Source organism: Mesoplodon mirus (genome assembly GCF_964341445.2).
Source record: "Mesoplodon mirus genome assembly, chromosome: 11".
NCBI classification, from domain to species: domain Eukaryota; kingdom Metazoa; phylum Chordata; class Mammalia; order Artiodactyla; family Ziphiidae; genus Mesoplodon; species Mesoplodon mirus.
In genome coordinates, this window is record NC_138987.1 from 97,149,422 (window position 1) to 97,161,779 (window position 12,358).

The window sequence follows — 12,358 nt, forward strand, 5'->3', positions numbered from 1 at the left end:
TGTGCTTCTGTCTGGAGACAGAGCGGATGGGGGCTTCTCCCGCCCCTCCCCACATGGCCCTATTTCTCCCTGTACTTCGCAGCTCTTTTCCCTTCAGGGTTATCCTTTATGATCACACTTGGAGAGGAGGGGGTCTGGGCGGGAGGGAGTGGGCGGGACTGCACGCTGTCTCCTCCTTTTGCGGGTGGAGATGGCCTCTGTGCTTCTGTGTGGGGTGTTGGGAGGATGATGCTTTAGGTGGGGAAAGACCTCCCTCGATGGACGACCTCCCTCTCCCACTTTGGGGCCAGGCCTCCTGGGCTGAGAGAGGAGAGAGCGGCATGCTGGGCTCTCGTCAGCACATGGATGCCCTGTCCAGGCTGCACTCAGAGACTCACCGTCTGGGGAACGGGTTCCTTGGAGGTGATGTGAGTCAGGTTCCCTGGAAGCAGAGGTTTGTGGGCAGCGAGTGACCAGGGAGGCTCTCAGGGAGTGAGCGAGACGGGGCTGGTCAGGGGGAGAAGCTGAATGCCACGTAGTTACGACCGAGGCCTCGGCTGGTCCTTCAAGGAGCTCTGAAAGCTGTGCTGGCCCCATGGGGCAGGGAGGCCCACACCGACCAGTCGGTCATTGGATGTAGGCTGCCTCTGGGCAAGGAGACGGGGCGGCTCCCTTGGGCTGAGGGCAATGCCTGCAGAGTGACTCGGCTGTGAGTCCCCACCAGCGAACACCCCCAGCTCCCGGTGGGTGAGTCCTTCTGCTCTGACACCCAACCCGTGGTCTACATGGGGGACGTATACCGCACCCAACATCCCCCGCAGAGCCAGCTACTTGACAGCATCGCCTCCCTACCATCCACCCCCCTGAGCAACCATGCTGCTCCAACCCACAGCCGTGCAGGGGGAGGGCGGCCCCTGCTTATCCCCGGGACTGTCGCCATGACGGGACTTGACAGGCCACATAAGCCCCTCGCCTGGGCCTGTGCGGATCTGCAGGGCGAGGAGGAAACCAGAGCTGGCGCTGGCGCTGGGGGTTAAGGAGCTGCCCCGAGTCACCAGCTAGCATTGCGGAGTCAGGACTCACACGCTGCCCGCCCGCCCCCATCCCGCCTCTGCTGTCTGCCTGCACCGTCTCAGGCTGCCCAGGTGAATTCCACCCTTGTGTTTTCCTTCAGGAGCTGGGCTCCCTGAATCTTGAGGTTCCTTTCAGCTCTGAAATTCTTTGTGTGTGTCTCTGGATTGGACTAAAGAGATGGTTGATAATACGTCTCACTAAATATTCAATGGATGGATGGATGCAAATTGGGTGGTGTAATTTATCTAGGGATTGGGACACCCCCATGATCACAACCCCAAATCCTTCATTTGTAAGACCAAATCTGCATGTAAGTAGAGAAACTCCAGCCCTCTCCTACTCCAGTAGCTAAATAAAACACACAGCCGCCTGCACACGCACACACCTACCTTAGCGTGAGAGAGCTTCAGTGTTAGTTGCCCAGTCTTTCTATTTTCATGGAACAATTTGATCTTCTGAACCAAGGAGTACGTCAGCACCAGGAAAATGCTCTGGGCTCTGCTTGATCCAGCTGCCTGGACCGTAAACACAATTTCCAGTTTATCAACAAGTACATTCCTAACGCCTCTTTTTCTTGGGTTTCCAGTGTTTCAGTGGTGGTAGGTTTTCCAGCTGGTCCGGAAACATCTCTGTCACCTGGAGCGTAGCCCAGTACTGGCAACTGTCAGAGGCAGACCAAGTTCTAACCGCGGGGGGAGGGTGTTATCCTGGGGAAGGGGGGTAGTTTCCTCTTCTTTCCAGGAAAACTTTGAAGTAGCAGCCGCTTGTCCTTGTAGATCCTTAGTGTTTCCCGTCCCTGGGCCACTTTGTAACTCTGCTTTGTGACTCTGCCCGGCTTTGTAACTCTGGGCAAGACACTTGCCTTCTCCAAGCCTCAGTTTCCACATATGTAACATAGGCACAGGACCAGTGCCTGCTCCACGAGGCCGTCTAAGGATAAGGGAACACGTGTGGAGTGCTTAGCCCAGCGGGGCTCCATTGTACGAGCTGTTATTGTTATTATTATTCCTTTTGTGTCTGTGTTTGCCCCTGGAGTGGCCGCGCTTTGCGAGTGGGAGTGGGAGAAGCAGGCCAAACACAGACAATACTTGAAGTGTAAGCTCACAACTCATTCTTTCTCTCCTCCCCTCCTCCCAGTATAACCCCATTCTTTTGGAGGCGGGGGATCGATCTGAGCACAGCTTGGGGTTAGAAGGAGAGCAGGTTGCCTACACACATGGACACGGAGGGGGGAAGTGCAGGAGTCAACTTTTCTTCTGGGGCTTCTTGTAACCCAGGGGCATTTCAGATTGAGGGCATTCCAGGAGCCCAGTGCAGCCGGGAGGGGAGGAGGAGAGATTTTACCCTCTCTTTCTTTATTTCCAAACGTACACTTCCATAGATGGCTGTGGTTCGCTGTCCCCAGCCCTTTTCAGTGTTCTCTAGGCAGGGGGTAGGATTGCGGGGTTGGTGGAGGGGAGGGTGACAGGGAAGTTAGTTGGCGAGCTGGGTGGGGGGCAGGTAGGTACCTCTGTTACCGAGGGCGTGGGCTTGTCTCACTTTATTTTGCAAACACAGGCATCGCAGAGTAAGTGCAAGACAAGTGTTCCCACCCTCGTGGTACAAAGGAATGCTCTCAAAGACAAGTGTTCCCACCCTCGTGGTACAAAGGAATGCTCTCATTGACCCCGAAGAAGAAGTGGGAGGTGAGGACAGGATTTTCAAAAGGGGAACCTGATACGGAGGCAGAACAGAGAAGGCAGCGGGCACTTTGTCTCCCGGAGACAGAGGGGGAGGGCCTGGGGGGTGGGGCGTTGGGGAGGTGCTGGGAGAGAATCCAGAGAGGCCTCCTGTGTCTCCCAGGTGCCTTTGGAGGCTCCAGCTGCACACTTGCTACTCACTTTGTCTCCTGGGTGCCGTAAAGTTCTTACTAACCAGTGTCCTGGGAGCAGGTTAAGAAATCGGTTCCCAAGTTTTCAGGGCTGGGCCGAGGCCCCCCAGACACTCAGACCTGCCAAGGCACAAGCTCCTTCTAGGTTGTTTACCTGAGAAGAGGGGCTGGGCTTTGTCTCAGCCAGTCAGGCTGTGTTTGCCCACGAGCGGGATGCCCCCCCTTGGCTCGGAAGCACAAAGACATCTCCTGGGAGGTGATTGATGCGGTCTCTGGAACTGTCCACAGCCTGCTTAGTCCCGCTGGGTCCGTGGGTTCAGAAGTCGGGGCTGGTAAATGGGCATCATTTACAAGGGATTACCACTGTGGCTCCAACAGCCGTATTCAGTGGCAAAGTGTTCCGTAGGGGAGACGGCACTGGCTGGAAAGCTTTCCTTGAGCCGCCAGAATCTGTTCGCCCACTTCTCTGGAACTTTCTGTCTTTCTAGGGTGGCAGCAAGGAGTCAGCTCATTCTGAGAGCCAGGTCATATTACTTATACCCCGGGGGATGAATGTTTCCTTGTTATGCCAACAAAACCCGGAGCCTCTCTGCTGGGACGGATAATGGCTTGTTTGATGGCACACAGATTTGTGGGTTTGGTTTTTTTTCCCCAGCTTTTCAGAGGGCAGGACTGCTGGAGTCTGGGGCTCAGGGTGCAGACCTAGTAACAAAAAGCGCCCAGCTATAGGTGCTCAAATAATCGGCGTTAATTTGCAGGTAACTCTACTACACAATGAATGTTTGAGAAAGATCCTTAGATCACTTTCAAAAAACAAATTTAATTCTGTCAGTCTGGGGAATGTCAGCAAGGGCTGAACCTCACACAGGGATCTTGTTTGTGTCCTGTAGCCCTGTCTGCACCGTGAAGCCCACAGCTCCAGGAGGCTGGATGTAGGCTGCAGCTGGCCCATGCAATGCTCTTTCTAATTAGAAAAAAGGCACCCCTTTCTCAAGACACTTTACCATCACCTGCTGGGGAACTGCCATAGTAAACATTATAAATATACCTAGAACATAGTACACATGTATGCTGTCTGTCATGGGAACGGTAGCCTTGGGTGTGTTGCCACTGCACTGTGTGACTTGCAGAGCTATACTTGATGGCCATGAACTTGGCCTCGCTTCCACTGGGAGGTGTCATCGCTGCAACCCTGCTCCTCCTTAGGATAAACTCCTCCATAGTGGAGGGCCGTCTCCTGCTTCTGCTGCTCACATCTGAACATGAGGCCACTTCTGTTACCGAACTCAGGTCTGGCTGCTGGCTGCTGGCTGCTTGAAAGTCAATACTCAGGAGGCAAGTGCTGGTAGAAACAGAAATGTTGCTCTAATCCAAAAGCCGGCAGTCTGGGGAGAAGGCGGACTCGTGTCCCAGAATCGACACCAAAGGTTTTGCTTGGCCATGAAAGCTTTTAAAGGGAAAAAGGGGAAGTCATTTCAGTGAATCATCGAGATAGAGGGTCAGATTCATCGCCATCCACTGCGTGCAGGCTTGTCGACTCCTTGTAATCTTTCTTTGAGATGTTATGTTGTTCACACAGTTTATGAGATTCCTGAAGGGGAAGCTGGGGAAAAGATCTGGTCCCCTGTTAATCACTTATTCTCCATGTCTATTTCTTTGATCTAAGGAAAGAACAAACAGATTAAGCAAAGAACTGTGTGATCAGAAGATCTGAAAGGTGTGCTTGGGTTGGAGGTTAGTTAAAATATAGCTTTGCTAATGTGACAGTACAAAAGGGGCCTCCTGCAGAGACCTCCTCCTGCAAAAAGCTGCTTATACGTCCCTGCCCCTGGCCCGCTGAGTCCTCTCCATATCCCTCCTCAGAATTGGTTCTCAAGACGACTAGTCTTTCTTTTCATCAATGTTAGGAATCTCAGGCTCATAATAACTCAGAGTGAGATGAGATTCCAGAAGCTCTCTAGTCAATCTCCTGCCCATGTATGTTCAGATAGGCAGGTGGTACTGTGACCTGGACTTTAAGACTCAAGTCTCTGAGACATCCTTGCTGGGTTCTTCCCAGCTGTTGTGCAGAGCTCAACCCTATGCAGCCCTTCTTGACTCCCTGAGGAGGAGTCACCCCTTTCTTTTACCCCCAGTTGAAGATGAAGACCTCCCTCGGTGCCCTTGACTACTGGAGAAGCCAGATGCTTGCAGTCTGGTTTTTCTAGGTCCTATTCAGGACTTCGTGTCCAGTGGTACTCCCATCCGTCACCTAACAGTCCCAGGTTGGCTGTTTTCCACTGGCTCTGAATTTGACGTTTATTTGGGGAACACAAGCCTTATTCCTTTTGTTCTGCTGCTGTTCATGTCTGCACATTTTCTCCCCCTCTCCTCCTCCTCTGAAAGCCTGCTGTTCACCTGTAATTCCTCTTCCCCCCAGGAAGGCACCTGTCCCCGCTGGAGCTAACATTTGTAAATACTCAAGTTTACTTTGAATGACAGTAACATGTGCCCTCCACGGCACAGAGAGGCACACGAAATATCCATTCTGCTGGGGACAACGCAATTCACTCTTCACATCCTCGTGAAATATCGCCCACACCTTTTATTTGCAAAATTCGTACCCAGCTCTTTCTCCTGTTTCTGCCCACAGTCGCCTTGGAAGGAGGCTCACAGGCCTGGAGGGAGGTGATTTGGTGGGAGAGGGGCTAAGTGCCCTGGCAGAGCTGGGGGCTTACTGACCACATCCACTCCTGGCATTCCTGCTTCCTCTCCTGGCCTCCTGCTTTCACTTAATTGGCCTGGAATAGACTTTTCTTGGAGACTGGGAAGAATTTTGTTACGTTCGTTTGCTTGGTAGAATAGTTGTGATTCATAGAGAGACCAATTGTGTGAGAGTCTGGTCCAGGGAAGGTCAGTAAATCTCAAGAAGAGATCCTTGTAACCCAGGACCCCCAGAGGAGTTAGTTGTCAGGCAACCTGAGCTGGTTCTGCTCCGCTGCTCAGATGGTGCCTACCCACTGTGTCCTAGTGATGCTTACATCCGAGTTGGGGTTTGAACACAAGTACACACACACACGTACACATACACCCATACACATATACACATACACATACACAGGCATACACACACACACACACACACGCACACATACACACATACACATACACGCACACACATGCACACACATACACATGTGCGCGCACACATATACACACATGCACACACATACACACGCACCCGCATACACATATACACATACACACATACACACCTACACACACACATAGGCACACACACATGCACACACACACACATATTCCCCTTTTTTCAGAGTGAGAACTGCTCTCTCAAGTCATCCGTAGGCTAAAGAATGAGGATTTATTTTGGGTACTTTGCCGAAATCTGAGAGTCCAGGGCGCGGGCCCTGGTTTGGCTTGCTTTGCTGTGTCCTCACGTAGCTGCGTCCCTGCTCTGCGGCTCAGTGTCCCCTCTGAAGACAAGTAGAGCTCTGCCCAACCCTGATGGAATAAGCACCCTTTTCCTTTCCAGCAAATTCCCTCACCCACCTGAGTGCAGGGGGCAGTGAGCCCCTGGGCTTGTGGTGGGACAGTGACCTTGGCCACTCTGCCTTTGGGGGTCTGGCCTCATGGCAGAGATCAGGGGCTGCCACAGGGTTTCAGCACTTCCCTCAGATTAAGCAGATGCAAATGCATCCCTAACCCAGCAGCCTCAAAACCCTTCCATGAAACATTTCCTAAGCGGCTTTCTTTCCCTTCTCCTCCTCCCCGGCAAGGCCAGGAATCTGAAGGTGCCCATCAGCACATATTTATTGAGGTGTTTTGTATCTTAACTCTGTGCAAGTCCGATTTGCAGTCTCACTCAGGGACAAGACACATAGGAGATATTGACACACAACACACGACAGAGAACAACACAAATGCCACTTTGGGTTAGTAAAGGGTGAGTGGTGCAGCCCTTATCACACAGCTGGTTATCTTTCCTGACCGGGAGCAGGACGGGTGGAGCTGTTCCAGCCCCAGAGCTTGGACGAACCCCACAGTGGGAACCGGGGGCGGGAACTCGGCCCTTGTCCTCCCAGCCAGCTGGTCCTGCCCTGATCCCTGCTCAGATGCTGCCCAGGAGAACAGGGGGGAGGGGGAGAAGGGTCCTTTGGAGGACTCTGTGGCCATCTCCCTTGGCACTGGGGACTTTAGTGACATATCCAGTTACCCTACTTCTCAAGAGGGCTGAACACCAAGTATCTCAGAGAGAGGAATGTTCAGCTCCACAAAACCCTAGAGTTAGTGGAAATCATGGTGTCTTTTCGAGCCAGATCTTGGAATGTGGGTGGGAATCCCAGGCCAGGCAGAAGTTATAATTAGAATCAGCAACCCTCCCCCATCCATCCTTACAGGCTGACCAATGAGAAACTGTGCCCTGCCACAGGGGTGAATTCCTGAACCCACTGCTTTGGACCAGTTCAGGCCCGGGCGCCTCTGGACCTCCTCCAGGGACAGCCGTGGGACACCCACCCCAGGGCCTGGCTGAACAGTCTTGCACTTTATATATTAGCCTCCCCTTTCTTTGTTCACTTCAGACCTAGGAATGCCCCCCTCCCTTCTCCTTCGTCAGCTGTTTGGGAACTAACACAATAGCTAAGCTCCAGATCTCTTGCTGCTGTTTCCTCTCCTCAAGCCCCCATTCCCCTCCCATCTGCCCTTGGGTAGATGTGCTTCTTTTCTCTCTCTCTCCCTCGAATCGGCTTGGCATCTCCAGGGAGGAGGCCTGGTCTTCTCTAATGAACTGAAAATGTGATTAAGTTGGGCTCCAATTGGGTCTGCACAGCCCCCCAGGCAGGGTGAGGTCATGGCTTGATGGAGCTGGGCTGGTGCTCTCTTGCCAGCCCCTGGCACCCCAGACGAGAGGTGCAGGAAGAGAGAAGTAGCTGATGCTGGGCATCAGAGCCAGGGAGATGCTGGAAGTGAATTAGCTGATCCTCTTTGTTCTCCCTGCCAGAATGGTCTTCCAGGGGGCTGAGGAGAAGCCATTTTCGAGCTGTTCAGCTAGTGTTGACAATAGGCCAATGATAATAGTCACAGGCACTCGACTGCCCTCCCTCTGTAATGTCATTTAGTTTTATTTTGCAGCAAAGTCTAAGGCAGGAATTGCTATCTGTGTTAGTTAGGACTAGATTCTCCTGTGCCAGGACACCTAAAGTAGAAACAGCTTACACAGTACAGAAGTGTATTTCTCCCTCATTGTGAAGGAGTTCAGGGTGGGATGTCCAGTACGGATGCCATGGGGTTGGGATGAAGGGTCCTTCTGTCTTATTTCTCTGTTGTCCTCAGCCTCATGGCCCAAAATGGCAGCTTATGTGTCAGGCATCATGACGACATTCCAGTGTAGGAAGAGAAGCATTGAAAGAAGCACACCCTCCTTTGGAGGCTGCTTCCAGGGAGTTGCACATGACACTCCTGCTTATGTCCCGGGGGTGGGGGCAAAGCTTAGTCTTATGGCCACTCCCAGATGCAAGGGAGGCTGAGAAATGGGATCTTTATTCCCAGGGGCTATGTGCCCAGGGGAAGATTGACACCCGAGGGTTTTCTGACTAAGAGGGAAAGGAGGAATAGATCCTGGGCAACTTTCAATCTCTTCTGTAATCTCACTCTTTTAAGGGTGAGGAAATAAAGGTGCAGAGAGGGGAGATAATTTTCCTGAAGTCACACATTTTGTAAGTGATGGGGTTGGTGCTTCTAAAACCTGCACTCTATCCACTGTACTACACTGTCTTCTAATCTGATTTATAGGAAACAAGGTGGGGAGGGTGGGGGCATCGGGAACATGGAAAACCAGGTAAATTGTGGTTGGGTGGCAGTGATCTCAGGTGGCCTTGGCCTGCAGTGGCTTGAAGTAGGGTTTCAGTTCCCGGCCTGAGACTGAAGTCAGGCCGTGGCAGTGAGAGCGCCGAAACCTAGACACTAGACCACCAGGGACCAGTGGCCAGTGACAAGGCCCTGGCCTGTCAGCTGTGTAGAAATGAACTTCCACATAGAGATGGAAAGTAGTGAAACAAGTGAAGTGTTTATTAGGAGGAAAAAGGGTATGTGTGGATAGATACACGGGCGGGCTCAGAGGGAGAATCTTGCCTTTGTGGCAGTTTGAATCACTATTTTTTTTTAAAAAAATATTTATTTATTTATTTATTTATGGCTGCATTGCGTCTTCGTTGCTGCTTGCAGTCTTTCTCTAGTTGCAGAGGGCGGGGGCTACTCTTCGTTGTGGTGCGTGGGCTTCTCATCGCGGTGGCTTCTCTTGTTGCGGAGCATGGGCTTTAGGTGCGTGGGCTCTAGTAGTTGTGGCCCACGGGCTTAGTTGCTCCGCGGCATGTGGGATCTTCCCAAACCAGGGATCGAACCTGTGTCCCCTTCATTGGCAGGTGAATTCTTAACCACTGCGCCGCCAGGGGAGCCCTGAACCACTTTTATGGGACATTTCTTCAAGGTTTCCTTTAGCCAATCATCTTGCTTTGCCTGGTTTTCTGAGTACGTATTTGGTTTATTTTAGGGTCCTCCCCTGTGTGCGCACGCATCTCTTAGGCAGGATGGATTCTAGCGAAGAGGCTTATGGGTAGGTTGACATCACTTACTACAGGGTGGCACCTCCTCCCTTTTGGACCCCCGAGGAGCCTTTATGCACATGCGTAGTCTGGAAGGTCTCCTTGACCTCGAGAATGAGAAATATGTGGTCTCTTATCTGCTCAGGGCTTAGCTTCTCCTCCCTCCTGCTATCTTGGAGATCTGCCCACAGGGTACAAACTCCAGAGGCTCAGCCTGGGGCCCATCTATCTCCTGCAGGAGCCTGACCTGGATGGAATCAGGGTTTGAGTCCGCTCGGTGACTCTTTCACCAGTACAGCCATTGGCAAACTAAATCGGCTGAGAGCCCTTTACACTCTTAAAAATGATTGAGGACCTCAAAGAGTCTGTTTATCTGGCTTTTATCTGTTGATATTTGCCATATTAGATATTAAAATGGAAAATTTTAAACATATTAATTCATTAAAAAATAAGAAACATTATATTTAACATGAATACCATCATTTGAATAAAGATAGCTATAAATTCCAAACCAAAAAAAAAGTTTGGGGAGAAGAATGGCATTGTTTCACAGTTTTGCAAATCTCATTACTGTCTGGCTTGAGAGAAATCAGCTGGATTCTCTCATCCGTGTCTGCAGTCAGCCTGTTGTGATACCACACATCATGTAGCCTCTGGAAAATTCCACTGTGCATTTGAGAAAGAATGAGAGCATAAAGGTCAGATAACATCTTAGTGTTATTATGAAAATAGTTTTGACCTTGTGGATCCCTGAAAGAATCTTGGGAGTCTGTAGGGGGGTCCCTGGGCCACACTTAGAGAACTGAGGACCTACTGAATTCTTCACTCTTTCCTTGCTTCAGTTTCCAAACCTGGAAGGCTGTATGCAGCCTTTCTCTGAGGCTTGTGTTCTCTGAAGGGGTCTTCAGGCCTCGGAAGGGCCCGTGAGTGGGAGTGGATGACGTGGTGGTCTCTGAAACAGTTTTATTTCTTGGGTTATGGAGAGTGCAGACCACCATGGAGGGGAGGAGGGGTTTGGTCTGCCTGACCTTAAAGCCGGGAGATGGGTGGAGACTCTGTGGAGGACCGTCCGGCGGGGGGTTCTATAGGTCAGTGGCCCTGGGTGGGTGGCGAGAAGCGAGAGGAAGCCGCCCAGCTACCCAGCAGGCTGTGTCCCTCTGGCCTACCCAACACTGCCGTGCATGACTGTGCCCTACTCCCACAGACGACGGGGCGCAGGAGACAAGCCTACATCATGGATGGCTTGGGATCCAGGCATGGGAACCCAGGCCCGCTCACCAAACCCTGCAGTGGATGGAGTGGCCTGGGATGAATCAGAGAAAGGCACCTACGAGTGCTTTACTCGGGGCGTAACAAACAGAGGGTCTGGAGGCACGAGCTTAGGAGAAATTGAAACTGATTCAAGGAGAGTCCGTAAGGTTGGGGATATGACAGGGGCCAGAACTAGCTGCTAAGAGAAGCTGAGGCCACTGACCTATTAGAACAGTGTCCCAGGGGCAGCCGTGCCTTTCTTTCCCGGGGGGTCTGTTGGCAACACCGGCTTTGGCTCAACCGTAATTACTCTGTTTCTCCTCCTGCCTGAGCCTGGCTAACAGCCTTGCCTGGTGTGGCCTCCCTTCTGCCCTGAAACCAAATCCCGTGTCGCGTCCAGAGCCTGGTTCAGACTGTGTATCCTTCCCTGGTACCCCGGCTGCAGGTTCCTTCCTGCTGCGATTGGCCGCGCTACTGGGAAGACAGCCTTAAATTGAGACCACGTCTTCTGGCTGTTATGTAAACCTTCCCTATGGAAACACCTGATGCAGGTAGCTCCAAAGCTCCCTGAGAACAGGAGGGTATGACTTTCTCATTGTTGTGTTCATGACTGTTGATCCAGCACTTTCTTTTTTTTTTTTTTTTTTTTTCTTTTTTTTTTTTTTTTTTCTTTTTGCTGTACGCGGGCCTCTCACTGTTGTGGCCTCTCCCGTTGCGGAGCACAGGCTCCGGATGCGCAGGCCCAGCGGCCATGGCTCACGGGCCCAGCCGCTCCGCGGCATATGGGGTCCTCCCAGACCGGGGCACGAACCCGTATCCCCTGCATCGGCAGGCGGACTCTCAACTACTGCGCCACCAGGGAGGCCCCAGCACTTTCTTATTGCCTGGTCTGTGCGTCTTGGGGATACAGCTCCTGTCTTTGAAAAGCCTGCAGGGAAACGGGTAAGACGGCCCCAGAAATCAGGCAGGAGTAGATGCACCCAGAGGCCTGTGGGAGCCTCTGACTCCGGGACCAAGTCTGCTTGCTTTCTATTGTGGGTCTTGCCTGGCACAATGCCTGGACATTGTAGGTGTGCAAGAAATTGAATGAGACGTTGGGGTGCGTTCAGGAAACCATCAGTAATGTGGGACATGGGGAGGGGGAGGGCTGAGCCAGGGCGGGAGGCTGGGCTCAGACCATGGAAGGCCGGGCCTCCCTGCCTCCCTCACGTGCTGGAACTTTGCCCTCCAAGACGGGGTGGGACTTAGTCAGACTTACCTTTTCTATTGACCACACGGCCTGTGCTTGCTGAGCAGAGGTTTGTTCGCCTCCTACTGGTCCGTGTCTCTTCACTGGCTCTGAAAGGACATCATAGTTCCATCTTGGACTTGGGTCCACGGAGGTGTCCTGTCTCGGGACCTGGCCTGGCAGGGCTGCCTGTGGTGGATCAGGGAAGAGATGTCTGGGAGGCAGAGATGGCAGGCTAGGTGTGTCACCCTCTGCCACTGCAGGGTGCGGCCGGATGGGCTGCAGGGGCTGGTAGATGTCTGGAAGTCCTCCCTGACCGTCACACTGTGGTCACCCTAGTGACCAAGCTCAGGCCGG

The 12,358-nt window shown here is 52.4% G+C and overlaps 1 protein-coding gene across 5 annotated transcripts in view; it reads left to right on the plus strand.

The window, feature by feature from the left end:
* The window catches only part of VWF (von Willebrand factor), a 195,967-nt gene that overhangs the window by 81,478 nt on the left and 102,131 nt on the right, over positions 1-12,358 (plus strand). The gene's annotated exons all lie outside the window — the stretch shown is intronic.